This window comes from Corvus brachyrhynchos, unplaced genomic scaffold (assembly GCF_000691975.1).
Source record: "Corvus brachyrhynchos isolate BGI_N302 unplaced genomic scaffold, ASM69197v1 scaffold249, whole genome shotgun sequence".
NCBI classification, from domain to species: Eukaryota; Metazoa; Chordata; class Aves; order Passeriformes; family Corvidae; genus Corvus; species Corvus brachyrhynchos.
This window is the reverse complement of record NW_008240226.1, coordinates 1,010,907-1,036,563: the sequence shown is the minus strand read 5'-3', so window position 1 is coordinate 1,036,563 and position 25,657 is coordinate 1,010,907.

Sequence of the window (25,657 nt, the reverse complement as noted above, 5' to 3'; positions counted from 1 at the left end):
CGGCGCCTACGCCGCCGGCAAAGCCCCGTGCCCGGCCTGGGCCTGCGGGGGTCCCCTGGTCCTGGCGGGCGTCATGGCAGCGCCCTGTTCCTTCCCTCGGGTGTTTGCCCAACACTTGGCAGCCCCCAGCCCTTCGCTGCCCCTCAGCCACTGATGTTTCCCTGGGTGAATTTGTTCCTACACCTCAGTGCCCAGGACCCATCTCACCTGGGTGAGATGGTGACGTCAGCCTCCCTTTTTTCACCACAACCCAGTGAACAGGCCCTGCTGTAAGGTAATTTGTGGGCAGCCACTCTCCTGGAAAAATCTCAGTAAAACAAAACTCCTTGGATTACTTTCTTGGTTTCTTCCTTGTGCAGCTTGGAGTGTTACACCCTCCTGCATTGATCTGGTAGTCACCACCTCTCCCCACACCAGCCAGTCACTCCCCTACAGCAAGATGGTGTTAAGGATATGGCTGTGGAGCAACACCCACCTTGCTCCCATCTTCGGTGGAAGGCAAGGAGTTTTGGTCTTTGTGTCCTGAGTGTCTCCAATGGATAGATATAGCTGGGGTGGTGTAAAACCACACACTTGTTGAGAAAGAGGGCTGAAGGAATGAGTAGGAACTCAGCAGATAGAGAAGAGATTCATTTTAAAGGATATGTCAAGATGAAATAATTATTAAACACTTTTAACCATCCTTTGTTGTTATCTTTGCATATGAGCACACAAGCAAGACAGAGACGCATTCAATGATACTTTAAAAATGTCTTTGAGGTGGGATTAAGAATATTTTCTTCATGCCTTTCCTAGCCAAAAAGTATGGAGCTTTGCTATCCAAATTACTTATCTTTATCTTATATCTTGCAAGGTTTAGGTTTTTTCCCCACATTTCACACTACCACTTTTTAAGAAGTGAGGACTTTTGGGGACATCAGTACCAAATTTGCTATTGCCCAAGGTAACTTGAGTTTGACTTTATCCTGTTAAAAAGTGCTGCGAGTTTTCAGTACCAAACAACTGTTTTCATCAGTAATCATGTGCTTTCCCATATAACAAAATATTAGATAAAGGAACAGGACATACTATATAGAACCAACTGTATTTCCTCATAAACCAGACTGAAATTATTTGAAGGTTTTTGATGAGGACACCAGCTTAGTCATTTACCCTTACAATGCTTGACAAGAAGAAAAAAAAGAAGAAAAAAACATGCAGTTATTTTAATCAATAGCATCCTCTGTCAGCAAGTCACCAACAGGTCCTAGAATAAAGAAATGAGAATGCATTCACCAGGAAGCTAACATGTCTTGCAGCCAACTGCTGAGACTGAAGTGACCAAATTTTTTTGTGAACCCAAGCAAACCTGAAGTCAAAGGCAGCCCTCATTGATTTAGTGTGCAGTACTGTACATTGACACTAGCTATTGTTTGCTTTTTAAACCACCTTCAGTAGCACCCATGCTGTTACAGAACCCTTACACAACTGAACATTTTGTTGCATGACACAGTGATGCTTGGAATTACCAAGTGGGATTGCAAATATTTATTTCAGTGTCTCCTCCGAAATGCATTGTAAAAAGAACCTCTCTTTGAAATGGTACAGTGGCTCTATTGACCCCTCTCCAATACATTTCTAGAAAGTGTGACACTCAGCTAAGAATAAAATACCTTCAAATTACAGCTGTGCTCTGCCCCAAAACTGTAGGTACAGAAAGTCATCTCTTCCAACTGTAGAGAAAGTTATTTTGTACCAAACACAGATCTATTGCAGGCAACATTTTGGGGTTTCTCTTTATCATGCTCTCTCACATTTCAGTACCACTACACATTCCTTTAAAAATATGCCCCAGAAAGGTAGAGTCAAATATATGAATAAGGCTGAGATAATTGCATGTCCATATAGAGAAGAATATAAAAATTGATGGATATATGCAGCAATTCCAAGACATTAGAAGAACAAAAAATGATTGTGAGGCTAAATACATCTGCAAATCTACAAAGTAGCAGTGCTGACAGACATCACTGGTCCAAAACTACATCTTAGCTATTGCATTGTTTGAGGTTGCGGAACGTGATCCTTTATTTTGCAGTCCTTACACGTGAATTCTTGAATTATCTGAGAGATGAGTTCTTTTTACATATCTTCAAAAAACACTTCAAAAAACAAATGTACAGCAGGCTTGGCTGTCACAGCAGGGATGGCTCCCCAAGACCTTGGCTGCAGCATTCTGTGGTTCAGTAATGGAATTGGCTCTAATCCGTCTCTGTCAATACTCCCCAGACAAAGGTGGTGCCCTTTCAGGCAAAATGCCCAAATCTGACCTGTTTTACTCCCTCTTATCTGAAGTTCAATAAGCATTGCTTATTTCTACAAAACATGTAGCTATTTTGGATGTCAAAGTCATAGGACTTTGAAGGTTATTTCTTGTGGCAGCCCTGGCCTTTCTTTCCCAGCAGTTATACGCAGACATGCCTACACTGCACAAAAGATAGCAGCGTGTGCATCCCTGAACCTGCGCCAGCACCAAAAGCTATGCAGTAACATCCTCACAGCACGCTGCCAGACTAACTAATGCAGATAATGTGGGAGCAACGCTTCCAGAAATCAAGCTTTGCAATGTCAAGTAGACACCAGTTTACTCACAGTAGGTATAAGTCATTCCAGATCCAGTGTGGCTGTAGAGAAGACAGGGTGCAGACAGCCTCTGCAGTAACTGCTCCTTTCCCAGATAAACAGAAGACTCATAACCTTTTGTTCTTACCTCTTTCTGTGAGGGCCAGTAAACACACTGCATATTTGTAGGGGATGAAAACTTTCATAGTTATAGGAAGTTGCTTCTCTACATCTGTCTTGGTAATTGCGCAGTGCTTCATTGCACAGTGTAGATTCATTCCCATCATGATTTTCATGAAATAGGAAGAACTCCCTGCACAGTAAATCATGCCAAGCTTTGTTAGGTAGGGGTGTTTGGGGATGATTTCCTTATCTGGGCCTTCATATGCCTCCATGTCCCAACAGACATCTCTCTAAGTAGCAACCAAATTATTAGCACATAACTTATGCTTCATTAACATTACTCTGCAATTTACCAATACTAAATGTGGATCAGAGTGATTTTCTTGTCTTTTCTAGCTAGCATGACCTTAATTATTCTGATACCATTTCCCAATAGCCTGTGTCATGGTTTTAAGCGCTGTAACTAACACAGTCACATGGGAAAATGCAGAGCAAGTCCTATTTTTTCTCTTTAGTGTTGCAAACAGTTTAATAATGAGCTACTGGAATTAGAGACGGTCATGGTTTTAAGTCCAGCTGGAGATGAAACGCCACACAGCCACTCACTCAACCCCTCCTCTCTTCTCCCCCCCCCACCCCAGTGGAATCAGGAGGAGAATAGAAGTAAAACTTGTATGTTGAGATAAGAACAGGTTAATAATTGAAAATAAAGAAAAAAATACAATAATAATGCTAAGTAATAATAACAATGATAATAAAAAGGGGAAAAAAATATCAATTGTTCAGCACCTGTATACCAGGCATGACATTCTGTGGTGTGGAATATTCCTTTGGTCAGTTCAAGTTCCAGATATGCTCCCTCCCAGTTTGATTTTTTTTTTTGCATTTAGAGCATGAAACAAGGAAAAAAGTCCCTTACTTAGGATAAATTTGACTTAGCAAAAAACAAAAATCTAAATGTTGTTATCAACACCATTCTCATTCTGAATTCAAAATACAGCACTGTAACAGCTACTGAGAAGAAATTAACTTTACCTTCTATCCTAGCTGGAACCAGGATACTCTTATACTGGAGATTATTTGCTCTAGCAACTTCATGTCTAAACCTTCACTTTTCCACCAATTTACTTCAGTTTCAACACTCAGTTTCAGCAAACTCTGTCCTATTGTCAAAGACTGCAGCACCTGGAAAATAGGTAACATATGGCAAAAAAACTTTACTAAGATGATCACTTATTTAATTGTAAGAGTATCTGGTGAGTTTATCTCAAGGAAATAAACACAGTATCACAAGTAAGTTATTTGTGGACTTTTCTCTCTCCAGTGCAAAAACAAAAAAATTCTCTGTATACCTTATTGCTGGTAACATGTTTTTTTCCTTTAGCAGCAAACATGAGGTATATTGTTCAATTTAGCCTGTATTTTTGTCTTGTGTGAAAGTCTTAAGAATTTTTGCAGTGTCATAATTACCTAGACCCTAATATAATTCTGTCCTCTCAATTAGATTTTCCAATGCCAAGTTTTCTTATCAGATTTGTAGGTACCTAATGTAGCCCTGAACTTTCCAGTGGCTTTTTGTTAGCTCCTTGCAAGTACCTATTTTCTCTAGGGCTCATGTTCCCCTTAAAAGTCATGTCCTGTAAGAGGAAAAAAATTGTCTGCAACTACTTGTAGCTCATCCCTCTGCTCCCCCACCAGATTTTAGTGAATCTCAACAACAGCAGAAGCTCTTGTTGCCACATTTTTCCATTTTTGGACTTTTCTTGTTTATTCCTTTCATGTTCCAGTATCAGTCAGTGCTCAGTCAGTGGAGATCAGCTTTCTCTAGTGAGGCTAGAAAACAATTTTCCATGTAGGGGAGGGAGCTATTGGAAATAAGGAAAAAAAAATCTGTATGAAAATATGAAATTAATTAATAGGTACCTGAAATAAATAACTTGAATGCAGCATTGTCAGCACAGAAAATAGTTCATGTTACCTAGACGAAACACTTAATTTAGCTGATCTATGGACTTGCTGTAGTCAAGAGAAAGAAGGCGCAATTCATCAGGCACCATAAATCACCCACCAAATTAGCCTTTTTCTGTTCTGTGAAGGCAGAGACCAGTGTTGCTAGCTGGTGAATTTAGCTCTCAACAACTATTAGTGGTGGGACTTCAGTTCTAATGATACTGAAGAGGAGGGGAATTGTGGAACTTAATGGGGGAACAAGAATCACAGATAAAGGGTGGTTGAGGTGATGCTACTGGATACTTAAAAGAAATCCTCACGGATATGTCTGTAAAGTACAGACTGCTCCACACTCCAGCCTCATTGGTGGCACACACAGGGAAGAGTCCCTAACATTACGTATTTTCATATTTGGTGGGAGAACCCAAATGCACATGGCTGCTCTCTCCTGATGTAGCAAGCACTGAAAGTTCGAGAATGATTCTCGTGTGTTCCATGTAGGTCCAGAGGCCACAGAATAGCAGCAACATTTAGGTACAGTGAAGAATCGTTCTCTTGCCTACCCACATACCGACAAAGTACTGCTACTCCATCATCTCTAAGGTCTGAGAGCTCGATTTCATACCAAATACAGATATCTAACACCTGATCTCATTTTCACTATTATAACAGAATTCAACAGCAGCCACTCTTGTAAGTTTTAATTCTTGTTTTTCTAGAATTGCAGCATGTTGATCCTCCATTTTAGGCATCTGTGGAAGTGTGATACACTACACTGAAACAGTGCAGAAAACTTTACCATCCTGTAGAGATGTGTCTTTAACATCGTTATTTTATGTCATCAAAGACTATTTACCAAGAAGAAACAAAAAAGAGTAGTCATCTTCCTTTCACTAATTGTCTCATGAGCAGAAAATTTACAATGCAGGACGACAAAGGCTCCTGGACTATTAGTTATTTTTGATACAAGATTAAACTTTAGTAAAAGGAGTGTAATATCGCTCAGATGTTCATTTTTCATATAACTAAACTCATAGTAGATGTATGGCTTTAGTCCTAACTACAATTTCCTATTACGCTGATGACATCATTGCTAGTAACACAGAAGATACTATTAATACATTGTTATTTTGTCACAGAACATCATTCATGTGCAAATCAATTTGCTTGAATCCAGTAAAAAAACATTTAGGATTGAAACATCACTAATTTAGGGTGGAACATATACACAAGATCTTTCCCCCAAAAATCAATGTCTAATTTGTTTGTGGAAAGAGCAGAGGGTGATTAACTGCAGACATATTCTTGAAAATAAATTGCTCTAGATCAGGATAAAGACATCTTTCTTTTTCTTGTAAGCTGTATTTTAATTATTTTTAGGTTTCTTCTATTTGACATGAATTCCTGAGGGAAAAGTTCTGTCCAGCTTGTATACACTACTTTGAATCCATGACAATGCTTTTATTTGGAACAGGAAGGCCCAGGTGAATTAGAAAAGAGTATTTGAAAGAGGTCCCCTCTCCCACTCACTATACCTCCCTGCCTTTTCACTCTAACTTCAAACTTCAGGCTATTTACCCAAAACTAGTTTCAGGTGAGTTCACACCTTGCCAAGCACTTCTGTAATTCTCTGTCAGCCAGGACAACTTTTTGTGAAGTCACAACTTACCAATGGAGCATGGCAACATGTGGCAGCACAACACTGTAAACTACCAGGAGACACCGTGAAAAAATAGGAGGAAAATTGTAATGAAAACTACTTGGTCCTGTGGACCTGACATCCACACCAGACATGGCTGGGGTTTGTCTGTTTATTCATTTTGGACTTTTCCTCACGAACAGAACACCCATCTGTGTCTGGAGAATGTTAGATGGTTCCTGGAGCATTTCTGCTAGTTTTTCACCCCAGAGGAATCCATTTCACTCACTTTGAGACTGCTCCAGGATGCAAAGCAAAGTACAGGAGGCAGGGATAGCCAGCAGATTGACCTAAGAAGCACACACCAGTATGCACTAGCCCACTGACATCAGCTCAGCTTTAGAACACCAAACTACCTCCTACTCAGATGCATTCATGCTTCTGACCAGTAACTTTTGTTTAAATCCAGATCTTAATATTAGATTCCTTTTCAGCCAGGCATTGTCTTTTTATGTATACATTTTTATAACCATCCAAGCTACAAAGGAGTCCATTCTGAATTGGATCTCCTGAGTGCTGCCACACAATAAACACTACGTAACAAATGTAGCACTTTCACACCAGAGACCCTTTCTCAAAAGGGAAATTTAAGTTAAATCACTTGCATTCAGTGCTGATTCATGACAGTGTAAGGATACTTACGCCATTTTCTTTGTAAATACATTTTCCAACAGAACATTATGCTTGCATAACTCAGGGTAATATATCCCTATATTGATAGTTCGCATATGCAGTCAACTCAGTCTCTGTCTACAGAAAACATGGGATCCTTGCAGTCATTCCTTCCAACACAGCAAGGCCTGGGCTGTTCAAATCAGTTATACAGCTCAGTTATCAGAGGTTTCTAGGTCACTTTGGACACATTTAGGCAGTAAAACTTGTGGAAACAATGGAACTTGTAGTGTTGCAATAGCATATCAACAAAGCTCAGCTAATGTAGCGTTCACTATTTTGGTATTCTGAAATCAAAACTCAATTTAGAATATCAGACATAACAAAGAATCAGTCAGAAAATGTTTCTTGGCTAGTATGAAGAATTGAAGAAAAGACTAGAAAAAGAAACAGATTCATGTCACAGAACAGCTGGTATTTGCAGTAGCTATTTTGGATGTAAAAAATCTTAGTTTAGTTGCCCCTAGCTCGTGTCCAAGGATAGTATATACATGCTCACTACAATGCCAGACACCTTTCATAGATCCACAGCCTTTCAGAGACCAGATGGGATTCCCTGTGGCACCTCCAATAAATACTGATGCAGGCACAACTGAACTTAGCTCCAAGAGTTTTGAAAGCCCTTCCAGACAGAGATCCTGAATGTAGGTATCTAAGTCACCTAACCTTACATCAGAGAAAACAGGCTTGAACCAACAGTCTGAGTGGTGAGCAGACACAGAAAGTTACTTGATGAACAATAACGTTAACACTTAATCACCTCATCTCCCTGGCTCACTCTTCGGAGTTCAGCTATTCAGTATTTTGCCCTAAAACTGCACAGTACATAAAAAGCACCTCTATGTAAAATGCAAGCCTGTGAACCTGCAGTATTATATTGCCCAATTAGATAATATAGACCAAAAGTAGTTCCAAATGATACGAGGTTTGGGGTTGTTGGTTTTTTTCTTTTAAATTAAGTGGGAAAAGAATGAGGGAAGGTACTAGCCACTGTACCATATGCTCCATGTTACGTGTAGCAGCTGACAGCTCTAAGCCTTTTAATATGTAACTTACCTACAGATCGTACATTTGGAGGCTTACAGAAAGAGGTGATGTTTAGATTGCAGAAGTGGTGATCTACAGAACAGCGCTCTGCTTAAATACATGTCCTTAAACTCTCCTTGGATCGCAGCGTCCTCCGCACGCCAATGTCCCACGCCAAACGTCTGGGAGAAACCGGAACAAAAGTAAACCGGCTCTCTAAAGCAGCATCACGTTCCTAGAACCTGTGCTTCAAATCCTGAAGTCACCGCCTCCCCCTCTCTTCTCCCCCCACCTTGGGATAGTCAAAAAAAAAAAATAGAAAACAATGGGCCAGAACTGTTTCCAAATAAAATTAATTTCGGACTTGAATTCTAGCGCTATGTTTATTCTGCAGACACTACTAAGCTTCATTTTCCAAGAATAATTGTTAACACTATATTAACTGGTTTTAAAAGTTCCCTTGTGTGTTGTGGTTCATCTGTGTTGCAGTAAAAAAATACAAAAAAGGTTCATTCTGCCTAAAATATATATACATCTATAAAGAGAGAAACCCCAAGCATCTTAGGGCTGAATGGAATTACCTGCAGCACTAGAAGAGATGTGTTAATTAAGATCAAACTCAGAACTCGTACACCCCTGTGTACATACATACACATGTACATACACAGAGACCAAAAAAAAGCAATGGTTTCTTCACCTTCTGAAAGCTCAAAGGCCCTAGAGAAGGAGAATAAATTTCAACTGTACACAAACCCAGCTCAAAAGTGTTAAATGCTTCTTCATCTCTCCTGTTCAAACAGCCACTAAGTGCAATGTAAAGTCTAGTCATCATCTGCCTCTCTCTGGCATGACTGCAACAACATCCTCCAGCTGAACCCTTTTAGGTCCAACCAAAGAAAACACAGATCCTCCTGCCTGGTACTTGCAGGTGCACAGGTGGCTGTTGCTGCTGAAGTTCTCTGTGTGGGGATAGATGGGCACCAAGAACTATTTCAATGGTACTCAACCTGCTGACACAGGTGTCAATAATACCTTCTACAACACACACACAAACACACAAAAAAGTATGACCTCAGGAGATATGAACCTGCTTTTGAAATTATCGCAAGAAATATTCCCTTTCAGCCAGGCACCACGAGGACCCTGTCAATCCAGTTGCCAGGTACCAGCACAACATTACCCATTAACTCTGCCCCAAAGCAGACCTTCTAAGTTATGGTCAAAATCAAAATCACAGCTGCAGACTCCAGGTGGGCCCTCCCTGTAGACTATTCTGTAAGATAAATAGGACTGACATATTAGGTTAATGTGCCCAGTCTGGCAATAAATGTAATTCCACCAGAGTTAACTTCTTGGATTACTCAAGAACTTTACAAAGTCTATCATAGAGTAGTAAATGAGTTTGAATACAATGTCCTCTTTCACATTTGAGGGTTTTCACTAAAGATAGTCTCCATGTTCTTCACAGACACCCATTTCCTTAGAATATATTTCCTTGCATTTCCTCATAACACTTTACTGACAAAGCCTTGGGGTTTTGATGTGATATTAAATGTTATGATTGACTGCATCCCTCTACCTCCTTGGATACCAGAGTTTAGCTCTTAACTTCTGAGAAAGTAAACAGAAGTTAACCAATTTGAAACTAGCTACCTGAAACTGAGAACTGAATTGTGCTGTTCCCAGAGTTCAAAAAAAATCTTTAAACTCTCTAATACTAATACTCTCTTTAGTATCTCTTGATCAAGGGGAAAACCAGGAGTGTTTTAGAATGTATTTTCTCTGTTAAAAATGAACTTGATTGTTTCAATACATAGATAACAAACATTTTTGGAAGTTTTTTTTTCTTCTTCTTTTTAATAGAACAAGAAATCAATTAAATTTGAGGCTGCTGAGTTTTGGTGGGGGTTTTTTGCTTGTTTGTTTTTGTTTGTTTGTTTGGGGTTTTCATTGGGGTTTTTTTGGTCATGGTGGGTTTGGGGTTTTTTTTGGGAGTGGGCTAGGGGAGTTTATTAAATCTAGCATTATTTTCATCACACAATCTGTGTTGGGATTGTATCTTATTTTAATGAGTTGAGAGTCACTGTTATCAACCATTTGCTCACCCCCTTCATATTCTTATGTAAGTGCAATCAGGAGTTCCTTTCGGCTGCAAGCAAGATGAGCCCTTTGCCTTTGTATTAACAACATAACTTCAGTTATGCCTAGAAAAAAACACCATAGATGGAATAAAAAATTCACTGAGGCTCTCTTGCTAAATACATACACAGTACAAATATGTTGTCATATGTACACACAGGCAGCTTAAGTAAAATACAAGGAAAGGGTACAGATGAAACACAAGGAAAGTAGCTAGACTAATATTAGCATATATCACCTGCATTTGCACCTAATGTCTAAATGGTGAAAATAAACATCATGTTTAATCCAGCACCAGTTTATTCTCTCCCTCTCTCATTCTTCTTTGAAGATCCACTTGCAGTGTCACGTCATTGCCAGAAAAAGCTTTTGTAACAAACAACTTGGCTGCAGCACAAGTTCGGCATCATCGAAACCAGCATTTTACAAGACTGGGAAGCTAACAGACTCTGTAATACAGACAGAACCCTACCTTCCTCTGCATACCTGGCTGCACTGCCTGCCTGGGCATGGGGACAGGGCAGAAAGCTGCATGAGGTGGCAGGGCCAGACAAGTGCTGTGCTGTGTATTTCCATACATCAGTGCGTCAGCCAGTCACCATGCAAAGATAGCAGAACCTGAAGTGATAAGGAATTAGAGGATGAGTGAAGGCTGCAGTTGCCAAAATGGGATCATTTTGCTCGGCACCATGCCCTCTCTGGCCACATGTTGCTTTTTGTTCAGCTGTGTTATCCTCAGAAACTGATCCAGCTACACTTATTTTCCCTGAAGTTGCTTCTAGTGATATCAGTTTCTGTATCTGGCATATCAAATGTCTGTGCTAACACAAAGTGAGAACAGCTTGCCCAAGATGGAGCTTGGATTGGCTTCAGTTACACTGGGAAGCTGCACATTGAGGGGTGGGAAGGGACGCACAGAAAGGAAAAGCAGAAAGAGCTAATTTTGCTAATGAAAAAGGAACTCAAATTCAAATGTTTTTCATTAAAATGTCTAATAATTCTGCAGAAAGGATGCACTGCTTTATGTCCTATTTTGGATGTGTGAAACTTGTCATCTGAGAAGTCCTTTCTTCTTAAAATAGACGAATTTCTATTCACTTACTTAATACCCTCATATTTTAGGATTGAAAACTTATTATCAGACTATCCAGCATTAAGATGATGACTGTAAGAAGTACATTGTTTGAAGGCAGAAGCCTTTTGTCAGGCTTGTGAATGAATCTGCTAATAAATATTACTTTGAAACATAACAACAGCATTTTTAAAACCTACATGTGACAGTTTTGCAGCTGCAAACAATCTCAGCTTCCATGTATACGTCGCAAGCTGTGCACACAGAGACATACAATGTACTGAAGGCACTTGAAATTTGGATGATACTATTCCATTTTAAAAAAAAAAAAAAATTTAGTAAAATTCCTGAATAAATCCTAGAAATACCAATGAGGAGGGGGGGAAAAAAAGAAAAAAAAATTTAAAAAGGGAAACCCAAAAAGCTCACCTCATTTCCTCAAAGCATCTTGTATTTTTTTGTTTTGGTGGGTATCTTCCCACTAAAATGGACTATATTTTTTATATTCCTAAAGTAGGTTATAGTCAACTGATAAAAGTACATGGAGTTTCCTATTATACAATGAATCTGTTGAGATAATAAGTACCAGCTGGATCTATCCCCAACAGCAATAACAGTATGTAGAGCATGATTATAATGCAACAGATTGTGAAACAGAAGAGATGGTTTCACTCATTATAAGGCCCTTATGTTAATCCAGTAACAGAAGAGAGTTGTGCTAGTACACAATGCTTCTAGCAAGGCCTTTATGTTAATAGAGTAAATTATTTCAAAGGTGAATTCTCCAAAAATGCTGCCCATGGACATTTTTAGGAGCTTTATTATACATGCACTTACGTGCAAATGTGGGCCCACTGCTGAATGAAGCAGAGTCCCTGGTGACAGAGGATATTGGAAAAAGCTGATGTACCAAATGCCACCTTCACCTCAGCCTGGTTCTAGCAGGTCTTGCCTTCAGGACACCCAGTTGCCAGAGATCAAGGGGAAAATCTGTGCCAAGGAAGACATATCCTTTGTAGGAGAGGATGAAGTTAAGAAGTACTTGTGCAACCTGGATTTACACAAGTCTATGGGTCCTGATGTCCTACCAAGTCCATGACAATGTACAAGTGCCGAGAGAGCAGGTCCATGTCATCACGAGGCCGCTTTTGATAATCTTTGATCATGGCAATCAGGAGAAGAACTCAAAGACTGAAGGAAAGTAAATATCCCTTATGTCTTCAAGAAGGAGGACTCCAGGAATTACAGTCCAGTCAGCCTCACCTCAATCCCTGGCAATGTGATGGAGTAACAAATCCCAGAAACCATTTCCAGGCGTATCAAAGACAAGTGTTAAAGGGGTAGTCAACATCACTTCAACCCAAGGGAAGTAATGCTTGACACCAAGGAGATAAAATGACTGGTCTGATAGATGGAAGGAGAGCAGTAGATATTATTTACCTGGACAACAATAAGGTTTTTGACATTGTCTCACATAAGAACCTTGTAGAGAAGCTTTTGAAGCATGGGCTGAACAAGCAATGAGATGGACTGAAAACTGTTTGAACATCATGGCCCAGGGGATGGAAATTGATGGAAATATAGCTGAAGAGCAATAATAAGCAGTGTATCCTTAGGGTCAACACTCCTATACAACATTTTCACTAATGGTTTGGATGATGGGGCAGAGTGTACCCTCAGCAGCTTTGCTGGTGACACACAACTGGGAGGAGTGGATGATTTGATGGAGGGCTGTGCTGCCATCCAGAGGGACTTAGACAGTCTGGAGAAATGGGCTACCAGGAACCTCATGAAGTTCAGTAAGGGTAAGTGCAACGTCCTGCATCTGGGGAGGAACAACTCTATGCACCAATGTATGTTAATGGCTACTCAGGTGGGAAGCAGCTTTGAGGAAGAGGACCTGGGGGTCCTGGTGGACATCAAGTTTACCATGAACCAGCGGTGTGCACTTGCAGTAAAGAAGGATAATGGATTCCTGAACTGCATTAGGAGTATTGACAGCAGGTTGACAGAGTTGATTCTTCCCCTCTTCTCAGCACTTGTGAGGTAATGCCTGGAGTTCTGGCATCCCCAGTGCAAGAAAGACATGGACATATTAGAGAAAGTCCAGTGATGGATCACTAAAGTAATTAAGAAAATGAGACATTTTTCCTATTAGGAAGGGTTGAGAGTGCTGTGGCTGTTTTTTCTATGATTCTATATTCAGCCTGGAGAAGAGTAGTGTCAAGGTGGGTCACATACATGTGTACATTTATCTGGAGGGAGGGTATAAAGGTGGCAGAGCATGACTCTCTTCAGTGATGCCCAGTGAGAGGACAAGAGACAATGGGCACAAACTGGAACAAAGAGACTCTCTGAACACAAGGAAATGCTTTTTTACTGTGAGGGTGACTGAGCACCAGCAGAGATTGCCCAGAGAGGTGTCATCTCCCTCTTTGGAGATATTCAAAAGCCATCTGGACATGGCCCTGGACAACTGGCTGTAGGTGATCATGTTTGAGCGGGTGAGTTTAACCAGATGATGTCCAGAGGTCCCTTCCACCTTCAGCCATTCTGTGATTCTCTGAAAACTTATACAAGCTGTGCTTTGCAAATGTTACATGCTTTTAGCAGGCAAGAACATGTACTTAGGGAAAGCTAAACATCGTGCACAAGGAGTTGGCAAGCAGAGCCACAGAAAACCATTCCAAATGTCAAGTAGCTTAAAGACAGATCCGTGTTCAGCAATGAGTAAAAATGCAAACAGTTTAAATTATTTGACAGGGAAAATTTCTGTTTAAATCTCTCGTGGACTGAGTTTGTTTCTTCTTTAGGCTTTCCAAAAACCACTCTGCTGAGCAGCATTTACCCTTGATTTTGAGATCTTTAGAGCTATTCTAGTTTTTTGACAGATTTTGAAGTTGCATGTTTAGCCGTAGCTGTTGTTACCTTCCAGAGCAAAGATTTTTTTGTCTTGCTATTGGCAACTCTTAATACGGCACTGTTTCTATGTATCTTACACTGCTAAAATATATTTGCAGATTTGGTTTTTTTAATCTAAAGGCAGTGACCAAATGGTCAAGTGGAACATCAGCTTGGGAGCAAAGCTAGTGGGAATAACTGGCCTGTTTGCCAAGAGTGTGCATACCAGTCCCCATCCAAGATGGCCTGCTGACCGCCAAGAAAATTCAGTGACACACTTGTTGCTGATAGTTCAAGTTGAAAAGAGCCATCTGCTGTCAGCTTGCATGATGTTGTTTTTCTAAACAAGGCTCACAGCATTTGGTGCGTGTTTTTTCCAAAAAACTCCAGTGCCCAGAGTTTTGCTTCCCAGTTCTGATATTATAATAAAGCAGCCTGAAACATGCTTCTTAATAGTATGTTTTGCAGAAGGTAACTGCTCCCCCAAGGATTTAGTAATTTCTGAAGAAAATCCATAAATTTTGATAACTTTAATTACGTGCTTAAGATATTAATGCCCATTCCTGAATAACCAAAGTTTTATACTCTGTATTGTACTCGCATACAACTCTCATCTCTTTGAAACATGACAGCATACCTGGGATGTATAGTCAGTGTTCTGTTGATGTGTAGAAAATTACACAGAAAATGTTAATGGGCTTCAAATGTCAGAAAATCTATGCAGGAAACTGGAATTTTTAAAAAATTTTAAAATCAAATATTTTGTTTCTCACTCTGCAGTTGCTGGCTCATTTTTAGGTTGTCTTTTGATACTGGTGCAGTAACAGCACCTGACATAGATGCCTACTATAACCAAAAACTTCTGACATTCAAACATCAGAAGTGACACATTCATGAATTTATAATAGAAAGTCAATATAATTGAAATAAGTTTGCAGAGACAAATATTTCATTCCAGAAAAGAGACATCAGTTCTAGAGATTGCTTACTTGCTAGTGACGATGTCTTCCTGTGATAAAAGCATATTTTTGATGCAATAAGGTTTGGACACATACACAGAAGTTCCTGTAAGTCCTGAAAAGACCAATTTCATTCACTGACCTCACATCACAGGTTTTGTCTTCGGAGTAACAACCTCCAAATGTAAACAGGATACATGTGCTCCCAGAACTTGGGCTTGAAGGCAGACTACTCAAAATGGAATAATAAAGACGCTGGAGTTGGATTATTTATAATAGTTTGAGTAGGTTTAGACAGGTTAGAACACCACATTCTCAGCTTTTCCATTCTCCTTGGACATGCTAACCACTGCCAGGAACTCAGGGATGCCTTATGATCAAAGAGACCAAAAAAAGAGAAGAGAGACAAAAAAAACTCTCCTGCAATTTCAGCATATCTGATATTTTGCTCTATAGTAAACATGGCTCTTTAATACACAAGTAGTTACCATGTGTGGATACCTTACCATTTTCTAAAATTCAGCTACATTTTTAGTCTTGTTCCTACCTTCAGAGAAGATTCTCTTCTTAATTTTCTTTACAAAACTTTTACTTCAAAATTGAAGGATTTTGCAGCACTATCTTCAGGCAAAATACCTCCTCCACAACTAAGTAATCAGCTCAGAAATTTTTAGGCAGAGACATGCAGCACTTTAGCAAACAGAGAAACCCCAATAAGCTTTTCAGGCCTTCCCAGAAGCAGCGCAGTTCAGCAGAGCCAGCACAGGAGGTCTCCAGCACACACCAGCGCTCATCCCTCAGCCTTTCCCTCATACATAAAGAGGAATAATACATAATGCATATATACAGAATGCTCATAATGCTCATGAAGCATTTCCAGGTTAGCCTACCTCTCCCTGAAACAGCTCAGCCCACATATGCAAGGTGCCAAGCTCTTAAGTTGCAAATCTTGGAGAAAAGACAAAACAGACATGGGAAGCATTGCTGCCCATCAGCTGCAGGCACACAGTGACATCCTCAGAGCAGTCCAGCTCTCATTGCTTACAAGTCCTTCAGCTGCCTTCCTCTTCATCCTCCTGCCTTTGCCTTGCTTCATTTCTGCTCTGACTATATGCAATTATACCATCTATTTGTAATATTCATATGCTCCTGTTGGAGCACATTGCAATTCTCAGGCACAAACTGGTATCAGGAATATTAGGAATACAACCTTGATTTCCCCATTTCTCTCTGTTAGTTTTTTAAACACAATATCCCAATGCCTTGTTATCCCATCCATATTATTCTCCAGATGTTTTCTAGGTGTCTTAAAAAGGTAGCAGATATTTTGGGTACAGGTAAGAACCTGTTATTTTGTCAACATATAGATTATTATAGATGAGTTTGGGTTCAAAGGGACCTTTAAAGGTCTTCTAGTCCAACCCCCTTGCAGTGAGCAGGGACATCTTCAACTACCTCAGGTTGCTCAGAGCTCTGTCCAACCTGACCTTGAATGTTTCCATGGATGGGACATCTACCACCTCTCTGTGCAGGTGTTAGATGTTCTGGTGTTCCACCACACTCAATGTAAGACATTTCTTCCTTATATCTAGCCCAAATCTATCCTTTTTTTAGTTTAAAAGCATTAGCCCTTCACTCCTATCGCTACAAACCCTGTTAAAAAGTTTCAGCACTGAAAGGCCACAGTAAGGTTTCCCTGAAGCCTTCTCTTCTCCAGGCTGAGCAATCCCAACTCCCTCAGTCTTCCATCATAGTAGAGGTGTTCCATCATTCTTCTCATTTTCGTGGCCCTCCTCTGGACCTGCTCCAATATGTCCATGTCTTTCCTGTGCCGAGGGCTCCAAAACTGAAGCCACGACTGCACTGCTGGGGTCTCACTAGAGCAGAGTAGAGGAACAGAATCACTTGATCCAGCCACTAGGTGGGTCAGGCAGGACTTGCCCTTGGTGAAGCTATGCTGGCTGTCCCAAATCACCTCCCTGTCCTCTGTGTGCCTTAACATAGCTTGTAGGAGCATCTGTTCCATGATCTTGTTCAGTACATCGGCCTTCTCCTTGTCCCTTGTTACCCATTTGCCAGCTTTGCTCAGCATGGGGAGGATGCTTTCTTTGACCTTCCTCTTCTGGCTGACTACCTATATATGGCTGATCTCTGTAAAGCTTCAAGTGCTTCAGTGCAGCCAGCAGATCTCAGAGCAACAGGCTGGGGGCTCTCACCAGCACCCTGTCCCTCTAACCTTGGCGTGTCATCCCACAGCTTGTCATGCACAATCCTGGTATTATACCCCCCCCTTCAAGTCTAGCTTAAAGCTCTGTCACTGAGCCCCACTAGCTTTTAAGGAAAGACCTCTGTTCCCTCTTTGAGAAATGTGAATCCCATCTGACACCAGGGTGCCTGGTGCTGTGTACACTATCCCATTATCGAAAAATCCAAAACTGTCAGTAGCACCAGCTGTGGAACCATGTTTTAGTGGTAGATCCTGTCTGTTTCACCTCATGTAGCTGCCTGAAACTGGAAAGATAGAGGAAAGAACCACCTGTGCTCCAGATCCCATTACCAACCATCCCAAGGCCCTGACGTCTCTTTTGATTTCCCTTGGACTACACATTGCAGCTCCATCACCACCCACATGGAACAGCAGTAATAGGTAGCAGTCCAAGGTTGGGAAGTTTCCTGATGTCATCCTTCACCTGGATCCCAGGGGAATAGGCCTTGGCAACACCTGCACTGTACATTACAGTCAAAGGAGACCATAAACATGCCACACATCCTGTGCTTGCCTCAAGCCTTGTTTGCCCCAGCACCCTACTCATCTATAAATACATGTAGATGGCTTATTACTTACCATATCTTAGATGAAAGGGAAACCCAAAACCAGCACAAAATAATGATCAGCAGCCAGAATCAGTCTGTCAGCTTAAAAATGTAAGTTACTATTATGAATACAGGTCATTTGATTTTAAAGAACAAGATTTCAGAATTGTTTTCTTCAGGTATTAATTCTCATGACATAATTTTAAGTGGTAATTTTCTCATATTATTTTTATACCTTATTTTCTGAATTGTATTTTGTTCTTTGTATTAGTTTGAATTAATTTTATCACTCATTTATGACAAGAAATGATACATATAAACTAAAAATATCTAATCTCACCTGACTGATGTTTCTAGCACTAATGGCCAGTGAAAGAACTGCTGTCACCCTGTCTTGCAAAAGCAACTGCATTCAAGATTTTGTGTGTATTACACATGTTCTGCATGCTTGTTTTTTGTCCAGAATCTGAGTATACATAAAGATTACTGAGTGAAGGTCAGATTATCATGATGTCTGTTCCATTGTTTGGACTAACCCTCTTCCTTGTACATTTTTCTTTTTGGAATGAAATATGCCAAAAAAAAAAAAGCTGGAAGTTCTAAGTTCATTTTTTGTGCTGGGCAAAAGTTGAGGATTGGAGTAAGCATTCAATTAGTTCAAATTCTCCAGACCACTATACCAATATCAGTCTTAGTCATTTTATCACTATTTTTCTTTCTTAAGTATCTATGAGGAGGTCAATAACCTTAACTGAACTCCCATCTTTGAAAAATCCAATTTATTCTAATAAGAACAAATGCTATGTCATCAACATGCAGTATTCCACAAGTACGTATTTTTAGCAGTTCTGTGAAAGGTATTGATTGGGTACATCTGGCCAATTCCATGTTTCTAAAATCCCAGCACATTTCATTTATAAAATAATATTTCAGAAAGAAGGTGACCTTCACAGAGCAAGCAGTGTTTTTTAAACTATTTAAGTGTGCATCTATAATTTAAGAAATCTGCAGAGAACTGGGCTTTTTTTTTTTTTTGTAACCTTGACAATGCAGAGTGTGCTTTGAGAAAGAAAAAAGCCAAGAGTTATCCACTGATATTATTTTATAAATGCATACTGCCTTTCTCACAGGGTCTCCAGTCTAAATTAAGCATACAAATGGGGTGTAGTAAATGAAGGCAAACAGCGAGGAGGGACTGGAATGAAGGACAGATTGTGCTCGTACAGTGCAGTGAAATCTTATATGGGAAACAAATATTGGTATAGGCTAAATTGACAAAGACTGCAAGATATATAGCTGAAGACAGAAGAAGTGCAGTAAAATAATGTATAAAACATTAATGTAAACCCTGAAACTCCAAACAGCAGCAACAGCAATTTACTTGACTATCCTAGGTGAATAATCAAAAGAACACCACTGATCGCTAGCTAAGTCAGCTTTATGCCCTTGTCTCCACAAGGACACAAGGCAGGCAGGGATCCAACAAGACACTGGAAGTGGGACAGCCCACAAGAGAGCCTTCAGCCCATCATGCCACAGGAGCTTGAACTACTGTCAAGCAGCTCATTTGGATGAAGGGGGGACGTGACCGCTTTCAGTGGGTCAGCAATTTGCATTCTTCCCATTTATTTATGTGTGCCTTTTATTTATGCACACTTTCAGAGCGTCAGAAATATGCAGAATCTCCTGCTTCAACCACAATGCCTTTTTGGCGTGACCCATACCAAATGGCAGCTTTCATAAATGCCCATCAGGTCTGAGGGCAGGACCCTCTCAGCTCAGTGCTCCAGTCACACCAGAATAAACTGAACTGGGATTTCTACTGTGATGAAATTATGTAGCAAATCATGAAGCCATTGGGATGCCTCACTAGAAGAAAATATGATGCAGGTCTACAGCATAATCTGTGTTAGAACTAAAACACTGGATAATACAGTTGCAATATCAGAGAGCAGGAGTGGGGAATTAAAGGCAGATTATCCTATTACAAAGGAGTATAACTTTTGCTTGTAGAAATCTATTTTTAAAAACCACAGCATTATTGGTTTTCCACTGTTTAGAAATAAGCAATTTATTCACGCCACAGTATAAAGTGTTGAGAATGCCAACTACATACCTAGATAACTATGCACTTCTTCCAGTTTTTGCCAATTGGACTAAGGAAGGCTTATCATGTATCTGCAGCAGAAACAGTTGCAAATCTGGGCTACTCCATTTCCCAACCACAAAAATGATTCCTTTAGGAACATCTTATTAGGACAACCAGTACACAGCATGGAAGATTGTTTTAAGAAAATAATCAGCAAGTTAACATTACAGTACAGGCTGCCATGAGAAAGCTCCTCAGGCACCTGTGAATTGCACGAAGAATTAAGAATTCTAACAGTACGAGCTAGGACAGGATCAACATTTTCTTTCACAGCCATCTGTCTGATACTGAGATGCATCCTCAAGAGAAAATGTCTGTTTGTTGTCCAAAGACACTGACTGCTGCAAATAAAACTATGCCCAAGAAAAGTCCATCTTAGGTGTCAAGTGCAGCTTGTGCATACAGCATCAGTGCACTTCAACACGAGGAAATTAAATTGCTTGTTACATTCAGACTAGCAGCAGATGCAAAGAGGAACAGCATCAGCACATCAGGAGGCAGCAAATACATTCAGCTGCACAGACTTCTTTAGCAGTATACAGAAGTTGAAAGCAGAATTTCAGCCAAAGCTATTAAAATTATGAGGTCACAATCATCAGGACAACACTGGAACCAAGGACAAGCTTACAAGTATGAAAGGAATAAAGGCTGACACTGCAGATGCTACACAAACACCACTGAATTCATGATTTTAGTTAAAATGCAAATTCAGAAACCTCAATGACCCTAAAGCTGAAATGAAAAATTCAAACAATACTTAGGTGAACAAAAAACAAACCAAAAAAAAGTACTAAGAACAAACGATGCAGTGTGACATCCCAGCAGCTTAAAGGGCAGCAAAGATTTAAAAAGATGCAGTGTGCCACAGCTACTTCAGGAAGAACTAGTTGCCCTCAAATTAAAAACAAATCCTGCAAAACAAAGGCTGAAATTAGAAACTTAAATCCAAGACTAGTAGTTGGAAAGACACCAAAATAATGTCTGCACCAGATCCAGGTGACTTAAACAAACACTTAATCACCTCATACTCTTAGTGACAGTTACAGACAGTGTCACTTGACTGAATAGAGTAACTTGCTCTCTGCAAGTGGACTGACATTTTGAAAATTATATTTGTACACAGTGACTCCACCAGATATTCAAACAGGCCCTTAAGGAAGCTTTGTCCACAAGTGATAACATTTTCATGCCCCTAGTGCAAAGATAACATGAAGGAAGGTATAATCATAACCTTCAAATACCTGCCAGAAATGTCTGGAAAAGTGTAATTAAAATTGGCAAATTGGCAATAGTACCTACAGGACACTTGCTGACCTCTGCAAAGCCTTAGTCCAATTCCTTACTGGGAAAGGGTGATACTAACCGCCTAAAGATGTTACTCCAGCTACTCAGAAAGTATCAGAATTTGCAAACTGCTGCATTCTACCTGAAATGGCAGTGTTACATCCCACTTAAGAAGTAGGATGTATCCAACTGACTCCTTAACCCAGGTAGCTCTGCAGTGTAAGCAACAATGAACTAGACACAATCTTCAGTGAATTACAGAAGATCCAAGGAGTCTTCAAAGACATTAAATGTGTGACATGCCAGTTTCCATAAAAAGTATTAAACGAGCAAAACACAAAACTACACCAAAAAAAAAATGCCTATGCACACTAAGGCAGCTGATGTGGGGTCAGTAGCTCTGACCCAGGAAGATGTGACCGGTCCAGAGAGATGGTCCCAAAAGAGATCGTCTTCCCAGGGCCTGGGGTCTTCCCTCAGCTGCTGGCTAGGACGGCCCATGCAGAAGCTGTCAGCTCTTTAGTGATTGTCAGCTCGTGATTTCAGCTCAGCTCTGCAGGGCAGCCTCCAGGCCAGACCAGGGAGAGATGAGAGGCTCATGTAGCTGTTCCACACCAGGCAGCTTTATTAGTCTGCACCCAGCGAAGGGGGGCCAGGGACAAGCTTCTGTCTCCCTCACAGGAGCAGGGGGCTGGCTTTATAGGGTTACAGGGGGTGGGTGCCAGAGGGTAAAGGCCAATAGGATACAAAGGATCTGCATAGGGTCTCCCAGAGGATTCTGGGTCTGTTGTCTTCTTCTCGCTGTAGCTGCAAAGTGGTTGCCTTTCCAGGGAGTCCTGCTGGAAGGTTAAGCACTCTCCTTATCTCAGCAGATGTCCTTCGAGAGCGGGGGCTGGACATACCCCACAGCACACCACTCTGGAAAACCAGCTGCTTGAAGAGCAAGTGCCAGAATGGAGACATCCCAACCAACCAAATGTAATCACGGAATATTCTAAGCTGGATTGGAACCACTATGATCATCAAAGTTCAACTCCTGATCCTGCACAGCACAGCCCTAAGAGTCACGCCATGTGCCTGAGAGTGTTGTCCAAACATTTCTTGAACTCTGGCAGGCTTGGTGCTGTGCCCACTTCCCTGGGAAGCCTGTGATACACAACATGGAGGTAGTTCAGTCCTGTACAGGTCTTCAACAGTATTTAGTAAAAAAGCATGCTTTTATAGAGAATGCATACTGGTTAAACAAAAAAGCAGCAAAAATGTGATTTAAAAAAAATAATAGTGAGACAAAATAGACCTTTTCAATTACACAACAGACCCCTCTGCCTTGTAAAATTACTGCTTGCATTTGAGAAATCGGGCCAGAACCACAGCTGCTCCCTCGGTTCCCCCACCTCCCCAACTCCCTTCACTGGTCCTGAGCCACACTCTACTTCTATCTGACAAAGACTTCAGCACATAAAAACCCAAAAGCTTTGTATTCATCAGATCATAAGAATGTGAGAGTTATGCTATGAATATATATGGGCACTACACGGAAACATGAACAGTCCAGCTTTCAGGCAGCAGTTGAGAAAAGGGCTGTGTGCATGCAGACAAAGAACTGGAGTCTGAGTTTGTCCTGTCTGGGTACACTCCTTTCAAGCCTTCTGAGCACTGAAGTGCTGCCTCCTTCCATTGTTTCTGAGGACTGCACACAAAACACACTTGGGGAGGAAGGAAATGGGTGGTGCTTTGTTCTACAAAGGAGCAAAGAGAAGCTGTGTGAGAAAGATGCTAATATAAGCAACAGGAAGAGGTTAACAGGGAGGGAGAATTATGCATCTAAAGAACAACAAGGGAGGCATGAGAAAGAGGAAAAGCACGTATGTGCTGGGAAGAGGAGAAGCAGCAAAGTGCACCCTTTCTTAGTCAACAAAGCACTTAAAAATGAATGAATTGTTGAATCATATTCAAGAGCAATAAATACATAAGCCATATGAACATGAATTTCAGTGAAGTCTTTGTATGAGCTTTTCATAAATACAGCGACTGACTTGCCAGTTGAACTTCACATGGACCAAGGCATAGCATGCAAGATTTCAGGAAGCTCAGCCATCTTGCCAACATTAATTGAACATAAAACAAAATTCAATATTCTTTAGAAACTTTTATGATCAGCCTTAATGACAGAAAGCCTTCTATGAGTTTCAGGGCTGTTCAGCCTAAACATTGCACTGCTACTACCTCCTCTCAGGGAGCTACAGGAAACAGGACCCCAGGTTTCCTGGGAAGCTGCATTTCACAGGTTTTCTTTTTCTCCTCTACCAAGAAGGCACAGACCTTCTCAGAGCCCAGAACCTGAATAATATTCTTCAGCCAAGTTCTCAGCTAACATTACTTAGAGTGAAATATTCACTAATTTCAAATGTTACCCAAAACACAAACACTGTCCAGAATGTGTGTCATCAGCAAGGGGAAGAAATAAAACCAAACCAAATCTTTTGTGTGACCAGGAAAATCTAGACTCTGTCCTCTAACTCAAACCAAAATAAGCAAAGGAAACAAAGATTGACAAATTAGTATATTGGAGAGTGGAGAAGAAAATCAAAATGGACAGAAGCCAATCTGAAATTAGACTCTTTCATTAACCCAAAAAAGCCAAAGATTCTTCGACTGAATAAATACCTCAAAATCAAAACGAGTCCGCAGTGCCACTATATGGCCAAAAAAGAGCAGAGCTCGGGAATAATTCATCTACCTACCTCCTATAGCTACTAGTTTTGAAAGAGCTAGTGTTTGCTACCACAGACTGAATAACAAGACCAGATGAAGCTGTCACATGAGGAGGTACATCAGATGACAGAAGCATTACAAACATATAAGAAATGTGGGGGGAACAAACAAGTCATCAGTCTGACCTAATAAAACCTTGAGAACACATCTCAAAATAAAAAACTGTTTATAGATCCTGGATAAAATACAGGAAGGAATAAAATGCAAGGTAGAGGCAATATTGAGTAAAATAAACCACCTACCTGCACAGGAGGAAATAAACTATGTGCTGTAAGAGACGGAAGCATCAGTTTGGAGAGGGACTACTGCTGGAGTTCTTGATGATCAGATTATTCATTTAATAACAAACAATAATCATCATAGCACAAATGGTTGAGAATACAGCGTTGGAAGGGACTGACAAGAGATAGATCAGAATGCTGTAAGAGGAGAATGTGATAACGTGATAATCACAGCGACAAAAGTAGAATGAAATTGAGATTAAGATGCAGATCATGCTTCATTTTAAGCAGTAGTTTTACACATCTACATTAAAAGAAAAAAAACAGAAGCAACCAAATAAACACAGCAAATAACCCCAAACTGCACAAGATGCCGAGTGCATACAGATGTTTCCATTCTACCTGTCCCACTTAAGTTTGACTTAATCCTGGCAGCACGGACAGGAAGACCATCTGGCCACTGTAAGGTACAGGTATAAGGAAGGAGAAGGGAAGAGAGCTGCTCAGCCTAAAGAATGTTTAATGCAAAAATCACATACACATATAAACCAGCATATGGAAGCCCATTATCTTTTGACAACAAGAGTAATGGATCAGTCTCCCAAGTAAGAAATGCAGCAACAGCATTATCTCTTCTTAGGAGCAAAAACGTGTATCAAGGCCATATGAGGGTTCCTGGGACTGTCAAACCAGAACAAATCCAGTTCTACGCTGATGTTGGAAGCAGGGCCTCAGTGTGGAAGGCTGCTTTTTATCAGTGCAATTTCCTGTGTTTTACTTGGATTCTGACCAAAGACACCAAGGCAGAAAAGCCATCCTGGGCCTCACGGCCTACCTTCTGTTAGAAAGCCACAGTTCAGATCATCTTACTTGTTACATAAAACTCAGTAAAACTAGTTAAAAACCACTCATATTTCTCTAGCTGTGAGAAAAGCCCCAAAACGTATTGAACACAGCACCTAAGGAATTTATCTCTGCCACAGCTACTGACCCTGGCAAAAGTGGCAATTTTTTCCTGGAACTGTATCAGAAGATAACAACTGCATGTCAAAACAGTTTGGTAGCAACCGAGAAAGCATTTTGAGTATCACTACTCCAGTGCTAATTTCACCGAAAAAAGACTGTCAAACTTTACCCCTCAAATGCCTTTAAACAATGCTGCACTGGCTTCTTTTCCAGTGGAGACATCCTAGCTAAAAAAATGGATGCTGCAGTGGTATACAACAGGGTTTTTTCTATACATACACACACATATAAAATGCTTATATATATATA